At 43.6% G+C, this 26,460-nt stretch overlaps 1 protein-coding gene across 1 annotated transcript in view; it reads right to left on the bottom strand.

Annotated features, from left to right (window-relative positions):
* Window positions 1-26,066, bottom strand: part of LOC124042660 (hippocalcin-like protein 1) — a 79,352-nt gene extending 53,286 nt beyond the window's left edge. The window contains exon 1 of the mRNA XM_046360740.1: window positions 25,744-26,066. The gene's annotated coding sequence lies outside the window, so the exon portion shown is untranslated. The remainder of the gene's footprint in view (window positions 1-25,743) is intronic.
* Window positions 26,067-26,460: the final 394 nt, after the last annotated feature.

The raw sequence follows: 26,460 nt of genomic DNA, 5'->3' as shown, positions 1-26,460 counted from the left end.
GAGAGAGAGGAGAGAGAGAAAGGAGAGAGAGAGAGGAGAGAAGGAAGGAAGGGGAAAAGAGGGAGCGAAAGAGGGAGAAACGAGAGAAGGAAGGAAGGAGAAAGGAGGGAGAGAGAGAAAGGAAAGAGAGAGAGGGAGAGAAGGAAGGAAGGAAGGAAGGAAGGAAGGAAGGAAGGAAGGAAGGAAGGAAGGAAGGAAGGAAGGAAGGAAGGAAGGAAGGGGAAGGGGAAAAGAGGGAGAGAGAGGGAGAAACGAGAGAAGGAAGGAGAAAGGAGGGAGAGAGAGAGGGAGAAATGAGAGATGGAAGGAAGGAGAAAGGAGGGAGAGAGAGAGGGAGAAACGAGAGATGGAAGGAAGGAGAAAGGAGGGAGAGAGGGAGAAACAAGAGATGGAAGGAAGGAGAAAGGAGGGAGAGAGAGGGAGAAACGAGAGATGGAAGGAAGGAGAAAGGAGGGAGAGAGAGAGGGAGAAACGAGAGATGGAAGGAAGGAGAAAGGAGGGAGAGAGAGAGGGAGAAATGAGAGATGGAAGGAAGGAGAAAGGAGGGAGAGAGAGGGAGAAAGGAGAGAAAGTGTGTGCTAAGAGAGAATATAACAGAGGCATATAGAGAATAAAGATTTCCAAATGATGTAACCACAGATGCAATAACGACCGTCAGCGACAGTAATATCATCCCTCTCTTTACTCTTTCCATTTCTCTTTCTTTTGGCTGCAATCCCCCTATCGGGATAAGTGTCACAAAAACCGCTGAATAGCATAGCGCTACGTACAATAAATATTACTATGAATATTTATTCGTGAAATCACAAGTGCAATATAGGAAAACACAGCTTTGCCTTTTGTTAATCCACCTGTCGTGTCAAATTATGCTTTACAGCAAAAGCAATCCAAGCGTTTGTGTAAGTTTATCGATCGCACGATAAAACATTAAGTACACTTAGCATCAGGAAGATCGGTCACGAAAATCAGAAAAGCAATCAAATTAATCGTTTACCTTTAATGATCTTCGGATGTTTTCACTCACGAGACTCCCAGTTACACAACAAATGTTCCTTTTGTTCCATAAAGATTAATATTTTATATCCAAAATACCTCTGTTTGTTTGGCGCATTATGTTCAGAAATCCACAGGAAAGAGCAGTCACGACAACGCAGACAAAAATTCCAAATAGTTTCCGTAATGTCCACAGAAACATGTCAAACGTTTTTTATAATCAATCCTCAGGTTGTTTTTAAAATATAATCGATAATATATCAACCGCAAACATCTTTATCAGTAGGAGAGGGGAAAACAATGGCTGTCCAAATACTGTTGCGCGAGCAAAACTCATGTGACCAATTGACGCGATGTTATCGTTCTGGCTCATTTTTCAAAATAAAAGCCTGAAACTATGTCTGAAGACTGTTGACACCTTGAGGAAGAGATAGGAAAAGGAATCTGGTTCATATCCCTTTAAATCCTGCAAAGGGAGGCTCTATCAGTTCTGTTATACTCACAGACAATATTGTGACAGTTTTGGAAACTTTAGAGTGTTTTCTATCCAATACTAATAACATGCATATATTAGCAACTGAGACTGAGGAGCTGGCCGTTTACAATGGGCACCTTTTCATCCAAGCTACTCAATACTGCCCCCCAGCCATAAGAAGATCATAAAGCACTGCAGCACGATGGAACTGATGCAGCCCATGGAACATTTAGAATATAACTGATGTAGCCCATGGAACATTTAGAATAGAACTGATGCAGCCCATGGAACATTTAGAATAGAACTGATGCAGCCCATGGAACATTTAGAATAGAACTGATGCAGCCCATGGAACATTTAGAATAGAACTGATGCAGCCCATGGAACATTTGGAATAGAACTGATGCAGCCCATGGAACATTTAGAATAGAACTGATGTAGCCCATGGAACATTTAGAATAGAACTGATGCAGCCCATGGAACATTTAGAATAGAACTGATGCATCCCATGGAACATTTGGAATAGAACTGATGCAGCCCACGGAACATTTAGAATAGAACTGGTGCAGCCCATGGAACATTTGGAATAGAACTGATGCAGCCCATGGAACATTTAGAATAGAACTGATGCAGCCCATGGAACATTTAGAATAGAACTGATGCAGCCCATGGAACATTTAGAATAGAACTGATGCAGCCCATGGAACATTTGGAATAGAACTGATGCAGCCCATGGAACATTTGGAATAGAACTGATGCAGTCCATGGAACATTTAGAATAGAACTGATGCAGCCCATGGAACATTTGGAATAGAACTGATGCAGCCCATGGAACATTTAGAATAGAACTGATGCAGCCCATGGAACATTTAGAATAGAACTGATGCAGCCCATGGAACATTTGGAATAGAACTGATGCAGCCCATGGAACATTTGGAATAGAACTGATGCAGTCCATGGAACATTTAGAATAGAACTGATGCAGCCCATGGAACATTTGGAATAGAACTGATGCTGATGCAGCCCATGGAACATTTAGAATAGAACTGATGGAACAGAATAGAACTGATGCAGCCCATGGAACATTTGGAATAGAACTGATGCAGCCCATGGAACATTTGGAATAGAACTGATGCAGCCCATGGAACATTTAGAATAGAACTGATGCAGCCCATGGAACATTTAGAATAGAACTGATGCAGCCCATGGAACATTTAGAATAGAACTGATGCAGCCCATGGAACATTTAGAATAGAACTGATGCAGCCCATGGAACATTTAGAATAGAACTGATGCAGCCCATGGAACATTTAGAATAGAACTGATGCAGCCCATGGAACATTTAGAATAGAACTGATGCAGCCCATGGAACATTTAGAATAGAACTGATGCAGCCCATGGAACATTTGGAATAGAACTGATGCAGCCCATGGAACATTTGGAATAGAACTGATGCAGTCCATGGAACATTTGGAATAGAACTGATGCAGTCCATGGAACATTTGGAATAGAACTTTTGGAATAGAACTGATGCAGCCCATGGAACATTTGGAATAGAACTGATGCAGCCCATGGAACATTTGGAATAGAACTGATGCAGCCCATGGAACATTTAGAATAGAACTGATGCAGCCCATGGAACATTTAGAATAGAACTGATGCAGCCCATGGAACATTTAGAATAGAACTGATGCAGCCCATGGAACATTTAGAATAGAACTGATGCAGCCCATGGAACATTTAGAATAGAACTGATGCAGCCCATGGAACATTTGGAATAGAACTGATGCAGCCCATGGAACATTTGGAATAGAACTGATGCAGTCCATGGAACATTTGGAATAGAACTGATGCAGCCCATGGAACATTTGGAATAAAACATTTCACCAACATTCTGTTAAACATCTCTAGAATGATCAACAGCCTTCTGTTCTAGACCATAAGGACAGAGTCAGGGACTCATCAAGTATTTAGTCTCATTTAAACCAGGGATGTTGGATATGTCCCACACTACTTTAGACCAAAGCCATATGGACCCTGCTGTCATTTAGGAGGTACTCTGCCAGTAAACCTCCCCCATGTGACTGGGTTAACCATCAAAATACAGGGCCAGTTGATGGATCTGAGAGGGAGTGTGTGTCCTTAAACGAACCCCTTTACCCCTATGGGGCTCTGGTCAAAAGTAGTGTACTACATAGGGAACAGGGTGATACTTGAGACACAGTCAGAGAGACAGCCCTTCACATCCTCATCTGTTGATTAGTAAATCACTGTACGTTTAAGAGACTAAATAATTGGATGTTTGAAAGTGGTTGGCGTATCTGTCTGTACGTGTTTTTAATTGATAGGAGAGAAGCACACCCTCCACTGTGTCCATTTACTCACTAGCATGTTAATGCCTATTACAGAGACAGGAAGAGACAGAGAGAGACAGGGAGAGACAGAGAGAGTCAGAGAGAGACAGGAAGAGACAGAGACAGAGGACACTACCACGCCTTCCCCCTGTTGTTGTGTCATTGTGAGTGTCTCTCCAGTGAAGTGACCTTTACCAGTGAGTGTAATTTCTTGTATAAATTGATATAGTCAAGGGTCAATATATTCTGTCCTCTTCTGAACTCTGTAGCCAACACACAGTCAAGCAAGACTAATGTACAGTCAAGCAAATATATTTCTGTGTGTGTTGACTGAGGCAATACTTTGTCATGGGAGAGATGTGAGCTCTGCTCTGCTCGGTCACCTAAGACTGAGGTTACTGTAAGGTAAGGTTACTGTGACCCCAAGGTTAACTCTGCATTGTTGGGAATGCGCTTGTAATTAAGCATTTCCCGGTAATGTCCTCACCTGTTGTATTCGGCGCATATGACCAATAACATTTGATTTATCTTGATTTGATTTAATTCTGGATCTGAAAATGAAACTGCTGAAGCTACCAACATCTTGGACTAATCTTGAACAACTAATATTTATCCAGACAATCCTGGTGAAATAAATATTTCAGACACCACCAAGCTGCAGGAAGAAAGTCAGGAGTCTGTAGGAAGTAACTAAATCGGGAGTCTGCAGGAAGTAACTAAGTCGGGAGTCTGCAGGAAGTAGCTAAGTCGGGAGTCTGCATGAAGTAACTAAGTCGAGAGTCTGCAGGAAGTAACTAAGTCGAGAGTCTGCACGAAGTAACTAAGTCGGGAGTCTGCAGCAAGTAACTAAGTCGGGAGTCTGCAGGAAGTAACTAAATCGGGAGTCTGCAGGAAGTAACTAAGTCGGGAGTCTGCAGGAAGTAGCTAAGTCGGGAGTCTGCAGGAAGTAACTAAGTCGAGAGTCTGCAGGAAGTAACTCAGTCGGGAAATTGCAGGAAGTAACTCAATCGGGAGTTTGCAGGAAGTAACTAAGTTGGGAGTCTGCACGAGGTCAGTCTGTATGAAGTCAGAGTCTGTATGAGGTAACTAAGTCAGAGTTTGTATGGGGTCAGAGTCTGTATGAGGTAACTAAGTCAGAGTTTGTATGAGGTAACTAAGAGTTTGTATGGTAGGGATGTTACGTGGACCGTATTACTGCTACACCGGCGGTTAGGATGGCAGTCAAATTCCATGTGATGGCTTCAATTCAAATCAAATCAAATCCCGATGCTTTAGTCACAGTATTAGGCTTCTACGTGCTCTGATGCTGCTGATGGGTCATTAGTCACCTACCAAACTTGCTAACTGCCTGGTATTCAGCACTCTATTGTCCCTCTAATCACTCTGACATCAATGCAAATGTAATTGAAAATCTAATCAAACCCTTCATGAGAGCCCTTGAGCTCATGTTGCACAACATTTCTATCGGCTATGAAATTGAGAAAACAGAGTGAAGGCCTCTTTTAAAAAGAGGAGGATCCCATCAGCTTTCTATAGGCTAGGCCTACTACATTTATTTCTCAACTTTCCTAATATTAAGCACATTGCTTCTCTTTACAACAGGAGAATAGCCTACCTGGGCTGGCATGAAAATAAACCACAGGAAAAGTCAATGGTTTCCGAAAACAAGGCCGCCAAAGTGTCTTACTCAATCTCAAAGAAATGTTTCTGTTTGTCTGTCCATCGTCATGAAGTCTCTCTTGTCACTTGGGAGTTTTCTTTCCCCCCACTATTTATTAAGTGCGTAGATAACTGTATTTTTTTCCCCCCACTATTTATTAAGTGCGTAGATAACTGTATTCCCCCCCCCCACTATTTATTAAGTGCGTAGATAACTGTATTCCCCCCCCACTATTTATTAAGTGCGTAGATAACTGTATTCCCCCCCCCACTATTTATTAAGTGCGTAGATAACTGTATTCCCCCCCCACTATTTATTAAGTGCGTAGATAACTGTATTCCCCCCCCCCCACTATTTATTAAGTGCGTAGATAACTGTATTCCCCCCCCCACTATTTATTAAGTGCGTAGATAACTGTATTCCCCCCCCCCCACTATTTATTAAGTGCGTAGATGACTGTATTCCCCCCCCCCCACTATTTATTAAGTGCGTAGATAACTGTATTCCCCCCCCACTATTTATTAAGTGCGTAGATAACTGTATTCCCCCCACTATTTATTAAGTGCGTAGATAACTGTATTCCCCCCCCCCCCCACTATTTATTAAGTGCGTAGATAACTGTATTCCCCCCACTATTTATTAAGTGCGTAGATAACTGTATTCCCCCCCCCCACTATTTATTAAGTGCGTAGATAACTGTATTCCCCCCCACTATTTATTAAGTGCGTAGATAACTGTATTCCCCCCCCCACTATTTATTAAGTGCGTAGATAACTGTATTCCCCCCCCCCCCCCCACTATTTATTAAGTGCGTAGATAACTGTATTCCCCCCCCCCCACTATTTATTAAGTGCGTAGATAACTGTATTCCCCCCCACTATTTATTAAGTGCGTAGATAACTGTATTCCCCCCCACTATTTATTAAGTGCGTAGATGACTGTATTCCCCCCCCCCCACTATTTATTAAGTGCGTAGATAACTGTATTCCCCCCCCACTATTTATTAAGTGCGTAGATAACTGTATTCCCCCCCCCACTATTTATTAAGTGCGTAGATAACTGTATTCCCCCCCCACTATTTATTAAGTGCGTAGATAACTGTATTCCCCCCCCCCCACTATTTATTAAGTGCGTAGATAACTGTATTCCCCCCCCACTATTTATTAAGTGCGTAGATAACTGTATTCCCCCCACTATTTATTAAGTGCGTAGATAACTGTATTCCCCCCCCCACTATTTATTAAGTGCGTAGATAACTGTATTCCCCCCCCCACTATTTATTAAGTGCCGTAGATAACTGTATTCCCCCCCACTATTTATTAAGTGCGTAGATAACTGTATTCCCCCCCACTATTTATTAAGTGCGTAGATAACTGTATTCCCCCCCCCACTATTTATTAAGTGCGTAGATAACTGTATTCCCCCCCCCACTATTTATTAAGTGCGTAGATAACTGTATTCCCCCCCCCCACTATTTATTAAGTGCGTAGATAACTGTATTCCCCCCCCCACTATTTATTAAGTGCGTAGATAACTGTATTCCCCCCCACTATTTATTAAGTGCGTAGATAACTGTATTCCCCCCCCCCACTATTTATTAAGTGCGTAGATAACTGTATTCCCCCCCCACTATTTATTAAGTGCGTAGATAACTGTATTCCCCCCCCACTATTTATTAAGTGCATAGATGACTGTATTCCCCCCCCCCCCACTATTTATTAAGTGCGTAGATAACTGTATTCCCCCCCCCACTATTTATTAAGTGCGTAGATAACTGTATTCCCCCCCCCACTATTTATTAAGTGCGTAAGATAACTGTATTCCCCCCCCCACTATTTATTAAGTGCGTAGATAACTGTATTCCCCCCACTATTTATTAAGTGCGTAGATGACTGTATTTTGTTCTTCCCACTATTTATTAAGTGCGTAGATAACTGTATTCCCCCCCACTATTTATTAAGTGCGTAGATGACTGTATTTTTTCCCCCCACTATTTATTAAGTGCGTAGATGACTGTATTTTTTGGAATATTTATTTCCTCGCAAAGAATACAATAGGTCCCTTATAGTAGTTTTGTACTATGGGGGATAGTAGATTGACATAGGCTAGTGCTTTTGCTGTTCGTTACTCATCTCATTGGCTGACGAAAAGTAAAATGGGGACAGTTCTTCCCATATCTTTAATATGCGCATCCTTTGGCACGCAGCCGGAAGAAGGGAATTTTAATGATTATATTCAGCCCAAGGGCACAACAGCCACTAGCTACAAAATACATGGATGTTTTTCAGGGGGCATTACGGCCACCCAAAGGGGATGTCGCCATTATCAGGAGTGTACAGCCTGTGAGAAAAACTAAAACAAAGCAGAACTCATGCCTTTCATGCAACTTTTTTCAAATCATCATTAGAGTCGCATCATTCCGCATTATAATTTATTAAAAATCAAAATATACATCCCAACGTTTATAGAACAAAGTCACATTAATAACTCTAAATTAAGCATCTAGGAGGACCTATTTCTTTGTTAACCACTCAACACAGAATAGCCACTTGTGTGCATACTCCCTCAAACCGTTTGGAGGAAACTACAAAATAATATAAAATAATGCCACAGAATTCCAAGCAAATCTTGTCTGCTAAATGAACTAGTGTAGCCCACAGCCATATGGCACAGCCAGATCGGGCCCTAACAGAAGGACATCTCAGAGGATCCTATTCTGTTCTTCTGAAATAGATTACATTTAATTCATATCCTGTTTCTTTAGATCTGTCTAAAATAACTAATGGATTTATTGTGAAAGTGTAGGCTATATTACATGGATTTATTAAACTTTTTAAAATGTAGATGTTCCACATGTGTGGAAGCCAGGAGATGCTGTAATGTGTTTATGTTAATTAACCGGACATTACTGTGAGACCGGCAGTTATTTGCTTGACAATCACCGGCTGACGAAAATGTTATGACCACCACAGCGGTATGAAGTAACTAAGTCAGAGTCAGTATGAATGAACTAAGTCAGAGTCAGTATGAATGAACTAAGTCAGAGTCAGTATGAAGTAACTAAGTCAGAGTCAGTATGAAGTAACTAAGTCAGAGTCAGTATGAATGAAATAAGTCAGAGTCAGTATGAAGTAACTAAGTCAGAGTCAGTATGAAGTAACTAAGTCAGAGTCAGTATGAATGAACTAAGTCAGAGTCAGTATGAATGAACTAAGTCAGAGTCAGTATGAAGTAACTAAGTCAGAGTCAGTATGAATGAACTAAGTCAGAGTCAGAGTCAGTATGAAGTAACTAAGTCAGAGTCAGTATGAAGTAACTAAGTCAGAGTCAGTATGAATGAACTAAGTCAGAGTCAGTATGAATGAACTAAGTCAGAGTCAGTATGAATGAACTAAGTCAGAGTCAGTATGAATGAACTAAGTCAGAGTCAGTATGAATGAACTAAGTCAGAGTCAGTATGAATGAACTAAGTCAGAGTCAGTATGAATGAACTAAGTCAGAGTCAGTATGAATGAACTAAGTCAGAGTCAGTATGAAGTAACTAAGTCAGAGTCAGTATGAATGAACTAAGTCAGAGTCAGTATGAATGAACTAAGTCAGAGTCAGTATGAATGAACTAAGTCAGAGTCAGTATGAATGAACTAAGTCAGAGTCAGTATGAATGAACTAAGTCAGAGTCAGTATGAATGAACTAAGTCAGAGTCAGTATGAATGAACTAAGTCAGAGTCAGTATGAATGAACTAAGTCAGAGTCAGTATGAATGAACTAAGTCAGAGTCTGATTGAAGTAATTAAGTCAGAGTCTGCATCTATTAACTAAGTCAAAGTCAGGGGAATGATTTCTGGACAGGACATTAAAGGTGAAATCCTCTGTATTTAAGTATATTACAGTATATTAGAGCTAGGGAAAATGTCAAATTAATGTGATGAGACTTTGGGGAAATGCTCAGACCCCCTTAATCAGGGAGAACGCCCTCTACCTCTCTCTCTCTCTTTTTTGAGTCACACACTTTGTTTGTGAATGAGAGGGTGAGGGAAGGTGAACGTAATTATTTTAAAGTTGTTCCTCACAGAGGTGATGAAAAAGGATGCATGAATAGAGGAGGGGCTCCCGGGCTGTTTTCCAGCTCTCTGATGAGAAGACCTTGTTGCTGTAACTCTCCTTCAGACCTGTCTACTTCTATAACTCTCCACATCTCTCACCCTCTTCTATAACTCGCCATCTCTCTCATCCCCTTCTATAACTCTCCATCTCTCTCACCTGCTTCTATAACTCTCCACCTCTCTCACCCGCTTCTATAACTCTTCTTCAAACCCCTCTACCTCTCTCACCCGCTTCTATAACTCGCCATCTCTCTCATCCCCTTCTATAACTCTCCACCTCTCTCACCCGCTTCTATAACTCTCCACATCTCTCTCATCCCCTTCTATAACTCTCCACCTCTCTCACCCGCTTCTATAACTCGCCATCTCTCTCATCCCCTTCTATAACTCTCCATCTCTCTCACCTGCTTCTATAACTCTCCACCTCTCTCACCCGCTTCTATAACTCTTCTTCAAACCCCTCTACCTCTCTCACCCGCTTCTATAACTCTCCACCTCTCTCACCCGCTTCTATAACTCTCCACCTCTCTCACCCGCTTCTATAACTCTCCACCTCTCTCACCCGCTTCTATAACTCCCCACCTCTCTCACCCGCTTCTATAACTCTCCATCTCTCTCACCTGCTTCTATAACTCTCCACCTCTCTCACCCACTTCTATAACTCTCCATCTCTCTCATCCGCTTCTATAACTCTCCCCTCTACCCCTCACCCCTCTTTCAGAACTCTCTCCCCTCCTTGTCACTCCCTGACCGTAGAGAGCTTTTTATGTCTATTTTTGGGTTGGTCAGGGTGTGATTTGGGTGGGCATTCTATGTTATTTTTCTATGTGTTTCTCTTTCTTTGTTTTGGCCGGGTATGGTTCTCAATCAGGGACAGCTGTCTATCGTTGTATCTGATTGGGAATCATACTTAGGTAGCTTTTCCCCACAGGGTTTTTGTAGGTAGTTGTTTTCCATATCAGTGCTTGCACCTTACGGGACTGTTTCGGTTTCATTTATTCTCTTGTTATTTTGGTATTTAGTGTTCAGTTCAATAAATAAATATGAACACTTACCACGCTACACCTTGGTCCTCTTCTTCCAACAGCCGTTACACTCCTTCAGACCTCTCTCCCTAATCTTAACCCTTTAACCTGACCCCTAAACTTAACCCTAACCCCTAGCCCAGCTAATGTCAGCCACCTAGCTAGAATTCGTAACACATCGCATGTACGCCAATTTTATAACATATAGTAAATTTAGCAAATTTGTTACATATTGTACGTTTTGCAAATTCGGATCATATAATACACATGTTAATTTGTAACATACAGTATCTGTCACAACCTGATCTGTTTCACCTGTCTTTCAGCTTGGCTCCAACCCCCTCCAGGTGTAGCCATCTTCCCCATTATCCCCTGTGTATTTAAACCTGTGTTCTCTGTTTGTCTGTTCGTCTTGTCAGGTCTTACCAGCGTGCTTTCCCGCCTTCCTGTTTGTCTAGTTCTGTTTCTCAGTTTTTCCCGGTTCTGCCTGTCGTCCTGTACCCGCCTGACTCTGACCTGATCACGAACCTTTACATGTCCTGTGTTTCTAATAAATGATCTGAGAAGTGTACTACCTGCCTCCTGTGTCTGCATCAGGGTCAAATCCTGAGTCTTGATAGTATCACATGAAATGGGGGGGAGTGTACATCCAAAAATGAATAGGCTACCTGGAGCGGCAGGTAGCTTAGTGGTTAGAGTGTTGGACTTGGAACCAAAAGGTTGCAAGATCAAATCATCAAGCTGACAAGGTTACGAAAAACTGTTGTTCTGCCCCTAAACAAGGCAGTTAACCCACTAGGCGGTCATTGACAATAAGAATTTGTTGTTAAATGAAAGTGAACATTGTTTTTGAAAAATACATACCATAGGAAAAGTAACATATCATATTTACATACTGAATAATACTAAATGCTGAGAGAACAGGTTGAAAAAAAAACACATTAGGAGACAGAACAGTATGTAGAGTATGGCAAAAACACAAAATGCCATTCCATTTGCTCCGTTTCAGCTGTTATTATGAGTCGTTCTCCCCTCAGCAGGCTCCTGCGACACAAACACGCACGCACACACAAGCAGGCACACATACATTCCAGGGCCAGAGGTTACAGCTTTCCCAAATAAGGTTAAAAAAATCCAGCATATACTGTCGGAGCATTCAGGGGAGAGAGAAAAAGCCTGGGAAACAACCTCAATCTAGTCTGCTATGCTAACTTCCCACATTCTAGAAGTCTAGACTGCTATGCTAACTTCCCACATTCTAGAAGTCTAGTCTGCTATGCTAACTTCCCACATTCTAGAAGTCTAGACTGCTATGCTAACTTCCCACATTCTAGAAGTCTAGTCTGTTATGCTAACTTCCCACATTCTAGAAGTCTAGTTTCTATGCTAACTTCCCACATTCTAGAAGTCTAGTCCGCTATGCTAACTTTCCACATTCTAGAAGTCTAGTCCGCTATGCTAACTTCCCACATTCTAGACGTCTCGGCCCAGCATGTCATGACGAAGGAGGACTAAAAATACCTCACACACACACACCCACACGACTCTCATCAGAAAGGCCCTCTAAGCGAGAATTTCCCCTTCACCAGAGATCATGTGGCACCGTGTGTGTCACTGGGAGGGCTGAGCTGAGAGAAGAGGCACTAGCTACCTGGGAGTACATTTCCCACAATACACTGCTTCAGCCTGTACTAATCTGTACTCTATGTGCTGGATACCAGGTGAAATTAAATCTGTTGGTGAGACCTAGAGCAAGGCACTTAAAATCAAATTGCTCCTGTAAGTCTCTCTGGATAAGAGTGTCTGCAAAATGATGACATAAAATGTACATTACATAAAATGTAATTCCATTTCAGCCAGCCATGACACCCACCATCTCAGATCGTTTCCATAGAGAGAGAAGATGAGCACTCCTATACCATTATTAGGTTGAAATATTAGTTTGATCTCTGAGAAATTAAACTAATTGATTTCACCCAAATTTGGCCATTTTAAAATTTACAGGATTCATTTAACATTCATTAAAGAAATGTATAAAATACTATTATGATGAGTAAGACAAAAAAAATCAAAAACCAAAATACCTTATTTACATAAGTATTCAGACCCTTTGCTATGTGACAAGAAATTGAGTTCAGGTGTATGAACATCATTGACATGTTTCCACAAATTGTTTGGAGTCCACCTGTGGTAAATTCAATTGATTGGAAATCATTTGGAAAGGCACACACCTGTCCATATAAGGTCCCACAGTTGACAGTGCATGTCAGAGCAAAAAGCAAGCCATGAGGTCGAAGGAATTGTCCATAGAGCTCTGAGACAGGATTGTGTTGAGGCAGAGATCTGGGGAAGGGTATCCTCAAAAACATTCTGCAGCATTGAATGTCCCCAAGAAAACAGTTGCCTCCATCATTCTTAAACGAAAAAAGTTTGGAACCACCAAGAGTATTCCTAGAGCTGGATGCCCGGCCAAACTAGGCAATCGTGGGGAGAAGGGAGGTGACCAATAACCAGATGGTCACTCTGACAGTCCTCCAGAGTTCCTCTGTGGAGATAGGAGAACCTTCCAGAAGGACAACCATCTCTGCAGCACTCCACCAATCACACCTTTACGGTAGAGTGGCCAGGCGGAAGCCACTCTTCAGTAAAAGGAACATGACAGCCTACGTGGAGTTTGCCAAAAGGCACCTAAATACTCTCAGACCATAAGAAATAAGTATCTCTGGTCTGATGAATCCAAGATTAAACTCTTTGGCCTGAATGCCAAGCGTTACGTCTGGAGGAAACCTGGCACCATCCCTTCGGTGAAGCATGGTGGTGGCAGTGGGGATGTATTTCCGCGGCAGGGACTGGGAAACTGGTCTCTGCACACTGCCCTAACCTATCTGGACAAGTGGAATACCTATTAAAGAATGCTGTTTATTGACTGTAAATCAGCATTCATCACCATAGTTCCCTCCAAGGTTGTCATTAAGCTTGAGGCCCTGGGTCTGAATCCCGCCCTGTGCAACTGGGTCCTGGACTTCCAGCTGGTGAAGGTAGGAAACAACACCTCCACTCTGCTGATCCTCAACACCGGGACCCCACAAGGGTGCGTGATCTTCCCCATCCTGTACTCCCTGTTCACCCATGACTGCGTGGCCAAGCAAGCCTCCAACCCAATCATCAAGTTTGCAGACGACACAACAGTAGTAGGCCTGATTAGCAACAACGATGAGACAGCCTACAGGGAGGAGGTGAGGGCTCTGGGTGTGTGGTGCCTGGAAAACAACCTCTCACTCAACATCAACAAAACAAAACGAGATGATCGTGGACTTCAGGAAAAGCAGAGGGTGCACCACCCTATTTACATCGACGGGACCGCAGTGGAGAAGGTGGAAAGCTTCACGTTCCTTGGCGTATACATCAAGGACAAACTGAAATGGATCACCTACACAGACAGTGTGGTGAAGAAGGCGCAACAGAGCCTCTTCAACCTCAGGAGGCTAAAGAAATGTGGCTTGTCACCTAAAACCATCAAACTTTTTTACAGATGCACAATTGAAAGCATCCTGTCGGGCTGTATCACCGCCTGGTACGGCAACTGCACCTCCCACAACCTCAAGGCTCTCCAGAGGGTGGTGCGGTCTGCCCAACGCATCACCGGGGAAAACGACCTGCCCTCCAGGATACCTACAGCACCCGATGTCACAGGAAGGCTAAAAAGATCATCAAGGACAACAACCACCTGAGCCACTGCCAGTTCACCACACTATCATCCAGAAGTCGAGGTCAGTACAGGTGCATCAAAGCTGGGACCGAGAGACTGAAAAACAGCTTCTATATCAAGGCCATCAGATTGTTAAACAGCCATCACTAGCACATTAGAGGCTGCTGCCTATAGGCATAGACTAGAAATCATTGGCCACTTTGACGAATGGAACACCAGTCACTTAATAATGTTTACATACTGTATCTTGCATTACTCACCTCATATGTACAGCTGAAGTCGGACGTTTACATACCCCTTAGCCAAATACTATAAAATTAAGTTTTTAACAATTAGTGACATTTAATCTTTGTAAAATTTCCTTGTCTTGGGTCAGTTAGGATCAACACTTTATTTTAAGAATGTGACATGTCAGAATAATAGTAGAGAGAATGATATATTTCAGCTTTTATTTCTTTCATCACATTCCCAGTGGGTCAGAAGTTTATATCCACTCAATTAGTATTTGGTAGCATTGCCTTTAAATTGTTTAACTCGGGTCAAACGTATCGGGTAGCCTTCCACAAGCTTCCCACAATAAGTTGGGTGAATTTTGAACCATTCATCCTGACAGAGCTGGTGTCACTGAGTCAGGTTTGTAGGCCTACTTGCTCGCACTCGCTTTTTCAGTTCTGCCCACAATTTTCTATATGATTGAGGTCAGGGCTTTGTGATGGCCACTCCAATACCTTGACTTTGTTGTCCTTAGGCCATTTTGGGAGACCCATTTGCGACCAAGCTTTATCGTCCTGACTGATGTCTTGAGATGTTGCTTCAATATATCTAAGAACCCCCACAACATGATGCTGCCACCCCCATGCTTCACGGTTGGGATGATGTTCTTCGGCTTGCAAGCCTCCCCCTTTTTCCTCTAATCATAACGATGGTCATTATGGCCAAACAGTTATATTTTTGTTTCATCAGACCAGCGAACATTTCTCTGAAAAGTACAATCTTTGTCCCCATGTGCAGTTGCAAACCATAGTTTGACTTTTGTATGCCGGTTTTGGAGCAGTGGCTTCTTCCTTGCTGAGCGGCCTTTCGGGTTATGGCGATATATGACGCGTTTTACTGTGCATTTAGATGCCTTTGTACCCGTTTCCTCCAGCATCTTCACAGGGTACTTTGCTGTTGTTCTGGGATTGATTTGCACTTTTCGCACCAAAGTACGTTCATCACGAGGAGACAGAACGCACCTCCTTCCTGTACGTTATTGACGGATGCGTGGTCCCATGGTGTTTATTCTTGTGTACTATTGTTTGTACAGATTAACGTGGTACCTTCAGGCATTTGAAAATTGCTCCCAAGGATGAACCAGACTTTGCTCCCAAGGATGAACCAGACTTTGCTCCCAAGGATGAACCAGACTTTGCTCCCAAGGATGAACCAGACTTTGCTCCCAAGGATGAACCAGACTTTGCTCCCAAGGATGAACCAGACTTTGCTCCCAAGGATGAACCAGACTTTGCTCCCAAGGATGGACCTGACTTTGCTCCCAAGGATGAACCAGACTTTGCTCCCAAGGATGAACCAGACTTTGCTCCCAAGGATGAACCAGACTTTGCTCCCAAGGATGGACCTGACTTTGCTCCCAAGGATGAACCAGACTTTGCTCCCAAGGATGAACCAAAATTCTGAGGTCTTGGTTGATTTCTTTAGATTTTCCCATGATGTCAAGCAAAGAGGCACATCCACAGGTACACCTCCAATTGACAAATGATATTAATTAGAAGCTTTTAACGCCATGACATAATTTTATGGAATTTTCCAAGCTGTTTAAATGTTTAAAGGCACTGTCAACTTATGTAAACATATCTAAAAGTAAAGCTTAAAGTAAAAGCTTAAACTTAAAGGCACAGTCAACTTAGTATATGTAAACGTCTGACCCACTGGAATTGTGATACAGTGAATTATAAGTGAAATAATCTGTAAACAATTGTTGGAAAAATTACTTTGTCATGCACAAAGTAGATGTCCTAACCGACTTGCCAAAACTGTAGTTTGTTAACAAGAAATGTGTGGAGTGGTTGAAAAATGAGTTTTAATGACTCCAACCTAAGTGTATGTAAAACTTCCGACTTCCACTGTATGTATATAGTCTTAATACATTCCTACTTAGATTTGTGTGTATTGGGCATATGTTGTGTAATTTGTTAGATATTACTGCAATGTCAGAGCTAGAAGCACAAGCCTTTTGCACAAGCAACCCGCAATAACATTAATTATTATTATCATAACTAATTCCATGTTTGTAACCAATACCATTTATTTTGGATCAAGGGAAAGATGATCGGAGCAAAGTACAGCGCGATTGTTGACGAAAACCTGATCCAGAGCGCTCAGGACCTCTGACTGGTGCAAAGGTTCACCTTCTCACAGGACAACGACCCTAAGCACACAGCCAAGACAACACAGGAGTGGCTTCGGGACAAGTCTCTGAATGTCCTTGAGTGACCCAGCCAGAGCCCGGACTTGAACCCGATCAAACATCTCTGGAGAGACCTGAAAATAGCTGTGTAGCAACGGTCCTAACCCAACCTGACAGAGCTTGAGAGGATCTGCAGAGAAGAATGGGAGAAACTCCCCAAATAGAGGTGTGCCAAGCTTGTAGCGTCAAACCAAAGAAGAAGAGCAAGCAAATCAGTGGGCTTTGAACATTTCTCTCTCCGTCTTCTTTTTCTTTCTCCTCTTCCTCTTACCTTCCTCCATTCTCCTCCAGCGGGTCCAGCATTCATATCAGACCTCTCTCTCTCTCTCTCTCTCTCTCTCTCTCTCTCTCTCTCTCTCTCTCTCTCTCTCTCTCTCTCTCTCTCTCTCTCTCTCTCTCTCTCTCTCTCTCTCTCTCTCTCTCTCTCTCTCTCTCTCTCTCTCTCTCTCTCTCTCTCTCTCTCTCTCTCTCTCTCTCTCTCTCTCTCTCTCTCTCTCTCTCTCTCTCTCTCTCTCTCTCTCTCTCTCTCATGCTGATGACACAGTACTAAGTCAGCCCTTAGCTGTAGGAAGTGACAGGAAGCCAGAGCACCACTGCTGTGTGTGTGTGCGTAGCACTCCTGACAAAACCCTGTTGACTGATGGCTGGCTGACCATGCACTAGAGCACAGCTAGCACCAGTCACTGTCTGAACTGACCACTCAGTACAGAGACCAAAATAAAGACACGTATTGACCAGGAATATTAACGCCAAGTCCTCTTTGAGAGTGCAATAAATAATTTAGAGGATGTTCTGAGTGCAAGGGGGGGGGGGGTGCTCAACCCAATATTAGGGAGGTGTTCCTAATGTTTGGTGTACTCAGTGTAGTACCACGTCTTCTAGGAGTTTTTCACTGTGTGAACAAAAATATGTTATTATTCCTGACATTACCCACAGATCCTGGATAACAGTTATAATTCAATAGGGTCCTTAGGTGTTTTTCACAGCCCTAGGGTAGCTGTATTCTGCTCCAGAGAGGAGAAACACACACACTTTCCAAAGCCTCTCAGAATGTCTGTATGACAGAGAGGAGAGAAGGCCCCTTACAGTCATTACAGCTGCTTATAAAATGCCTCCAACCTACACAGAGAGAGCTGCACTCGCTGCATGCATTACCAAATGCCACACTATTCCCTATATAGTGCACTATAACAGGGCCCATAAGGGAACAGGGGGCCATTTTAGCCACATACCACCAGTCTGGGGGGGGGTTCTAGCATGGCATTCTCCAGATTCTGTTCAGGCATAAGAAAGTCTCCTAAATTGAAAGGACCCTTGAGGACTTAATAAAAGGAAAATTCCACCCAGAAACTATATTTTGGTATTTGTTTCATTAGTCTATTGTTGACCCAGTCCCACGTTTTTTGCTTGTCAGCAATCAAGTTGTCAAGATGTGTAACTTTCAAAATACAGAAAATGTAAGACGGGTCGGCAGGGTAGCCTTGTGGTTAGAGCGTTGAACTAGTAACCGGAAAGTTGCAAGTTCAAATCCCCGAGCTGACAAATCTGTGGTTCTGGCCCTGAACGAGGCAGTTAACTAGGCGGTCATTGAATATAAGTATTTGTTCTTATTAACTACCTATTAACTACTACTAACTAGGTAAAAAAAAAGATGCAAAGCTTTGACAAAAGGCTGTGAGGCCAATAACTAAGCTCAATACTGGCAAGCGCAGTGAACTGTCTTTAATTCTTTGTTGTTGATTTGATTAAACAATAGGAAGAAAATAGAATAAGTATTGGGCTGGAGAGGTAGAACAGAGGTAATGAGAGGAGGATAGGATGGATTTGTGTAGTGATATGATCTTGCAGGGTCATCAGTACAGAGGGTACATAATGCCTTATCTCAATCACAACAACCCAGGGATATTAACTCAACAACACCCTTTAGGCCCACTAATGGAAAGGAGAGGAGAGGAGGTGGTGTAGGAGAGAGGAGGATTGGAGAGGAGGAGAGAGGAGAGGAGGGAGGAGCGGAGGATTTGAGAGAGAAGAGGAGAGAGGAAGGAGAAGGGGAGAGAGGATTGGAGAGGAGGAGAGGAGAAGAGGGGGGGAGGAGAGGAGGAGAGAGGAGAGATTGTGGATGTACTGTAGTGTATGGGAGGAGAGTGTAGGAGAAAGGAGAGTGTAGGAGAGAGGAGAGTGTAGGAGAGAGGAGAGATTGTGGATGTACTGTAGTGTATGAGAGGAGAGTGTAGGAGAGAGGAGAGTGTAGGAGAGAGGAGAGTGTAGGAGAGAGGAGAGATTGTGGATGTACTGTAGTGTATGAGAGGAGAGTGTAGGGGAAAGGAGAGTGTAGGAGAGAGGAGAGATTGTGGATGTACTGTAGTGTATGGGAGGAGAGTGTAGGAGAGAGGAGAGTGTAGGAGAGAGGAGAGTGTAGGAGAGAGGAGAGATTGTGGATGTACTGTAGTGTATGAGAGGAGAGTGTAGGGGAAAGGAGAGTGTAGGAGAGAGGAGAGATTGTGGATGTACTGTAGTGTATGAGAGGAGAGTGTAGGAGAGAGGAGAGTGTAGGAGAGAGGAGAGATTGTGGATGTACTGTAGTGTATGAGAGGAGAGTGTAGGGGAAAGGAGAGTGTAGGAGAGAGGAGAGATTGTGGATGTACTGTAGTGTATGGGAGGAGAGTGTAGGAGAGAGGAGAGTGTAGGAGAGAGGAGAGTGTAGGAGAGAGGAGAGATTGTGGATGTACTGTAGTGTATGAGAGGAGAGTGTAGGGGAAATGAGAGTGTAGGAGAGAGGAGAGATTGTGGATGTACTGTAGTGTATGGGAGGAGAGTGTAGGAGAGAGGAGAGTGTAGGAGAGAGGAGAGTGTAGGAGAGAGGATAAAGAAGAAGGTACAAATCTCCTGCCCCACAAGAGGATCCAGCATGCTTGACCATGTATACACAAACACCCATGACAGGAACAAAGCCATCCCCCACCCCCCACTTCGGCCAATCAGATCACGCCTCACTGTTCCTAGAGGGAGCCACCAACACAGAGAATAGTAAGGCGCTGGACAGAGGACGCAGACTCAATGCTGCAGGATGGTTTTGAGAATACTGATCGGAAATATGTTCACAAAATTCATCCACCAACATTGAGGAACATACATTGTCCGTCAAAGGCTTCATTAGGAAATGTGTTGATGATATTGTACCCACAATAACATTCCGGACCGACCCCAACCGAAAACCCTGGATGAACGGAGAAATCCATAGCATGCTGAGAGACCAAACTGCAGCATTCAATGTCAGCAGAACAAACTCAGATGACAAGGTGGCGCGCGACGCTTACAAGGCATACAGACTCAAACTTTAATTGATCTTCAACCCCTCAGACTCTCGTTGCATGTGGCAAGGACTACAGACTATCACAGACTACAAATAAAAGTAAATCCAGCTGTGTGGTGCCAACTGAAGCCTCACTCACAGAAGAGCTTAAGAGCTGCTCGCTTCGAGGCAGACAATACCGAGCCATCCAGGAGGACTCTCGCTGTTCTGGACGACCAGGTGCTTTCGCTCTCCTAGGCTGACGTGAGGAAAACTCTCTAAAAGAGTGAATACTCACAAAGCCGCAAGCCAAAATGGAATCCCCGGGCCGCATCTCAGACATCTTCAACCTGCCCCCGTCCCCTGTAATCCCAACCCTCCCTGTCCCAGGCTGCAGTCCCAACCCGCCCCTGTCCCAGGCTGTAGTCCCAACCTGCCCCTGTCCCAGGCTGTAGTCCCAACCCTCCCCTGTCCCAGGCTGTAGTCCCAACCTGCCCCTGTCCTAGGCTGTAGTCCCAACCTGCCCCTGTCCCAGGCTGTAGTCCCAACCTGCCCCTGTCCTAGGCTGTAGTCCCAACCTGCCCCTGTCCCAGGCTGTAGTCCCAACCTGCCCCTGTCCTAGGCTGTAGTCCCAACCTGCCCCTGTCCCAGGCTGTAGTCCCAACCTGCCCCTGTCCCAGGCTGTAGTCCCAACCCGCCCCTGTCCCAGGCTGTAGTCCCAACCTGCCCCTGTCCCAGGCTGCAGTCCCAACCCTCCCCTGTCCCAGGCTGTAGTCCCAACCTGCTTTAATAGACCACCATTGTCTTGACAAGAGAAACACCTATGTGAGAATGCTGTTCATTGACTACAGTTCAGCATTTTAACACAATTGTTCCCTCCAAGCTCAGAGCCCTGGGTCTGAACACCACCCTCTGCAACTGGATCGGTGAGGACTGGCAACAACACCTCCTTCACACTGACTCTTAAACCCAGGGATCCCCCAGGGGGTGTCCTTAGTCCTCTGCTGTACTTCCTGTTCAACCACGACAGTGTGGCATTGCACCACACCAACTCCCATCATCAAGTCTCCATGACGACACCACGTTTGTAGGCCTGATAATCAACAATGACAAATCAGCCTATAGGGAGGAGGTAAGTGAACTGGCATAGTGGTGTCATGACAACAACCTCTCTCTCACGTCAGCAAAACAAAGGAGTTGATTGTTGACTTCAGGAAGCAGAGTCAGCAGTTTTAAGTTCCTCAACGTCCACATCGCAGAGGACTTGACATGGACCAACAACAAAAGGTCAAGAGGTCGCAACAGCGTCTCTACTTCCTAAGGCGGCTGAAGAAATTCGCAACCCCCCCTCTCCAAATACTTTCGCTGCACCACCGAGAGCGTCCTGACCGATTGCATCAAAGCCTAATACGGGAAATGGTCTGTCAGCGACCGCAAGGCCCTCCAGCGGGTGGTGTATAGGCTCAGGCGATATACAAATCAAATCAATTTTTTTTTGTCACATACACATGGTTAGCATATGTTAATGCGAGTGTAGCGAAATGCTTGTGCTTCTAGTTCCGACAATGCAGTAATAACCAACAAGTAATCTAACTAACAATTCCAAAACTACTGTCTTATACACAGTGTAAGGGGATAAAGAATATGTACATAAGGATATATGAATGAGTGATGGTACGGGGCAGCATACAGTAGATGGTATCGAGTACAGTATATACATATGAGATGAGTATGTAGACAAAGTAAACAAAGTAGCATAGTTAAAGTGGCTAGTGATACATGTATCATATAAGGATGCAGTCGATGATATAGAGTACAGTATATACGTATGCATATGAGATGAATAATGTAGGGTAAGTAATATTATATAAGGTAGCATTGTTTAAAGTGGCTAGTGATATATTTACATCATTTCCCATCAAATCCCATTATTATACCATATGAACGGTTACAGACAGACATCTCTCTGACATCTCTCTCTGACATCTCTCTGACATCTCTCTGACATCTCTCTCTGACATCTCTCTGACATCTCTCTGACATCTCTCTCTGACATCTCTCTGACATCTCTCTCTGACATCTCTCTCTGACATCTCTCTCTGACATCTCTCTGACATCTCTCTCTGACATCTCTCTGACATCTCTCTGACATCTCTCTCTGACATCTCTCTCTGACATCTCTCTCTGACATCTCTCTGACATCTCTGACATCTCTCTGACATCTCTCTGACATCTCTCTCTGACATCTCTCTGACATCTCTCTGACATCTCTCTCTGACATCTCTCTCTGACATCTCTCTGACATCTCTCCTCTGACATCTCTCTCTGACATCTCTCTCTGACATCTCTCTCTGACATCTCTCTGACATCTGACATCTCTCTCTGACATCTCTCTCTGACATCTCTCTGACATCTCTCTGACATCTCTCTCTGACATCTCTCTCTGACATCTCTCTCTGACATCTCTCTCTGACATCTCTCTGACATCAAGATCCTTGTTGTTTCACCAATGTGTTTAAAAAATAATGTTTATAGCGCCCCTTTGTTTGCACATTCGGTAATACCTTATATGGTAATTCATGCAAATAAGTCTGAGCATAGATCAGCTGAGTTCACCTAATAACCCTTTCGATGTATAAGAAAGACTGACCTTAGATCAGTCTAAGGGCAGCTTCCTCCAACTCCTTTCCTGTAGGCTACTGATGGCAGTCTTAACCAGATAATGCTCTTGCTATCACATTTATAAGATGCATTAATGACACACTACTAACAAATCTCACGCATTCGCTTGAAACGGACCCGGTAATGCATCAGCAGTGATGGCTCCATTCATTCTCTATATATATGCATACATATGCCATTTAGCAGACGCTTTTATCCAAAGCGACTTACAGTCATGTGTGCATACATTCTACGTATGGGTGGTCCCGGGTATCGAACCCACTACCCTGGCGTTACAAGCGCCATGCTCTACCAACTGAGCTCTCTCTCCGCGGTGCCATTCAACTACCGGTAAACACTACAGGCCTTGATGTTAAGTATCGATAAAGTGGTTAAAACAAGGGATTTTACTGTGACTGATAAAATATTATTGACATGTTGTTTCTTTTTAACAGGCAGGGAGGAAGTAAACCGTGACCCGACAGGTCATTATAGAATGCAATTGCTTATTCTGCCATTTTATTTAGACTTTTGCTAGAGTAGGCTATGATATTAGGCCTATATCGTATAACATGTAAATAGTATATGCCAAAGCATTGGTTTAATATGTTTGTTTTATCTTTAGATTGTGTAGGCTACAACACTAGACCCAGGCTGATATCACTGTCAACAAATACACAGGATAGGCTAAATAACAGATATCGGTCCCGCTGGGAAAGCATCAACTTAGCATAAGCCTCTGAGCCACATGTATAGGCTAATTATTAAAACCATAATCCTGAACGTCACTGCGTCCACACGCGGTGACGCCGTCTACTGTAGACTACTGTACAGCGCATCATAACCTAACACATTCCATAACCTATACAATTCAACAATCATTCAATTCCCAAACAACATCATTACATCGTCTGAAGAGGGCAGAAGAAGAGAACAACGTGAGATTCTGACGAGAGGGGGAGAGAGATTCCCAGGAGCACATTGAGCGCACCGCGTCGTGAATGTTACCGTCCCCATCTCATTCCTTTATCCGCGTTTCAATATATTCATGTAATTCATAAAAATAATAATCATATTTATGATATCGTTGTTGTTTTACAATCATTGAATCCGGTTTATGCAGCCTATTGTATATGGGAAAGGGCGACCGTCCAAGCATTGAATCCGCTTTATACAGCTTATTGTATATGGGTCCAATCATTGAATCTGGTTTATACAGCCTATTGTATATGGGTCCAATCATTGAATCCGGTTTATGCAGCCTATTGTATATGGGAAAGGGCGACCGTCCAAGCATTGAATCCGCTTTATACAGCTTATTGTATATGGGTCCAATCATTGAATCCGGTTTATACAGCCTATTGTATATGGGTCCAATCATTGAATCCGGTTTATGCAGCCTATTGTATATGGGAAAGGGCGACTGTCCAAGCATTGAATCCGGTTTATACAGCTTATTGTATATGGGAAAGGGCGACTGTCCAAGCATTGATCCGGTTTATACAGCTTATTGTATATGGGAAAGGGCGACTGTCCAAGCATTGAATCCGGTTTATGCAGCCTATTGTATATGGGAAAGGGCGACTGTCCAAGCATTGAATCCGGTTTATGCAGCCTATTGTATATGGGAAAGGGCGACCGTCCAAGCATTGAATCCGGTTTATGCAGCCTATTGTATATGGGAAAGGGCGACTGTCCAAGCATTGAATCCGGTTTATGCAGCCTATTGTATATGGGAAAGGGCGACCGTCCAAGCATTGAATCCGCTTTATACAGCTTATTGTATATGGGTCCAATCATTGAATCCGGTTTATGCAGCCTATTGTATATGGGAAAGGGCGACTGTCCAAGCATTGAATCCGGTTTATACAGCTTATTGTATATGGGAAAGGGCGACTGTCCAAGCATTGAATCCGGTTTATACAGCTTATTGTATATGGGAAAGGGCGACTGTCCAAGCATTGAATCCGGTTTATGCAGCCTATTGTATATGGGGTCCAAGCATTGAATGGTTTATGCAGCCTATTGTATATGGGAAAGGGCGACTGTCCAAGCATTGAATCCGGTTTATGCAGCCTATTGTATATGGGAAAGGGCGACCGTCCAAGCATTGAATCCGCTTTATACAGCTTATTGTATATGGGTCCAATCATTGAATCCGGTTTATGCAGCCTATTGTATATGGGAAAGGGCGACTGTCCAAGCATTGAATCCGGTTTATACAGCTTATTGTATATGGGAAAAGGGCGACTGTCCAAGCATTGGATCCGGTTTATACAGCTTATTGTATATGGGAAAGGGCGACTGTCCAAGCATTGAATCCGGTTTATGCAGCCTATTGTATATGGGAAAGGGCGACTGTCCAAGCATTGAATCCGGTTTATGCAGCCTATTGTATATGGGAAAGGGCGACTGTCCAAGCATTGAATCCGGTTTATGCAGCCTATTGTATATGGGAAAGGGCGACTGTCCAAGCATTGAATCCGGTTTATACAGCCTATTGTATATGGGAAAGGGCGACCGTCCAAGCATTGAATCCGCTTTATACAGCTTATTGTATATGGGTCCAATCATTGAATGCGCTTTATACAGCCTATTGTATATGGGTCCAATCATTGAATCCGCTTTATGCAGCCTATTGTATATGGGAAAGGGCGACCGTCCAAGCATTGAATCCGGTTTATGCAGCCTATTGTATATGGGAAAGGGCGACTGTCCAAGCATTGCACACTATAATTGAACAAACAAAACATGATCATTAGGCCTATATAATGGAAACAACGGTGCTCCAAGACTAAATAAATATGATTTCTTGCACATCTTTCAGCATATCTCAGAGAGAACACACGCGGTATTCGATCAACAATAGCGAGCCCAACGTACCCCTGCAACGCTGTCAAACCATTAACTATTCAAAACCGATATAAAACATTTCAGGCAGATGCGAAAGATGTGTTGATTGATTGTAAACAAGCATCATTCATTCATTCGGTTAATTCTTACCCTTTATCTAAGAGAGAGCTCCGCAAGCTCCTGATCACCGAGCGTCGCGATGGGGACGTGGGAGCGAGAGAGACGGGAAGAGATGGGGGGAAGTTCGGTTTTGTCTGGCTGCGTCCTCCGGTCGATAGATGTGAGATGGGAGAGAGTCCAGACTGGCTGCTTGGAACACACAGCTACTGTCTCTACTTCTTTCTCTTCTTGTGCTGCTACTGCGGCTGAGCCCTGCAAACCATGTTAACGTGACACGGTCACACTCAAGCCTCGTGAGACAACAACCAGCGGACAGAGAGAGGCAGATAACGGGCGGGTGGGCGCGTGCTTCCACGGGGATAAGAAAGCGAGAGAGTTGGTAGATGGGATTTAAGGAGGGGGATGGGGGGGTATCGAAGGGATTGCGTGGTACGAGTTTAATTCGATAGCCATACGCCTATTGGTACAGCAGTTTGTGTGTCAGGGCGCACAGGCAGTTCTCTCTCTCTCGCTCACTAGACTTGAGAGGATGGAGTTCAGTAGACATTATGGATAAAAGATAGAGCGCCGCTATATCCTCCTAGAATATTACAGGCTATTTACAAATAGTGACCATAATCATTTCCGTTAACCCATTTCTTAAATAGACCATTGACCAACTAGCCTTACTGGTTACTAACACTTTGGGTTCAAATGTATATCATCTTACCAATTTGACAAGCCTTCAATTGACCAGGTGTCATATTA

The sequence above is a fragment of the Oncorhynchus gorbuscha genome, linkage group LG09 (assembly GCF_021184085.1).
Source record: "Oncorhynchus gorbuscha isolate QuinsamMale2020 ecotype Even-year linkage group LG09, OgorEven_v1.0, whole genome shotgun sequence".
Classification (NCBI taxonomy): Eukaryota; Metazoa; Chordata; class Actinopteri; order Salmoniformes; family Salmonidae; genus Oncorhynchus; species Oncorhynchus gorbuscha.
Note: the sequence above shows the minus strand (reverse complement) of the source record. Positions and strands in the feature narration are given on the sequence as shown.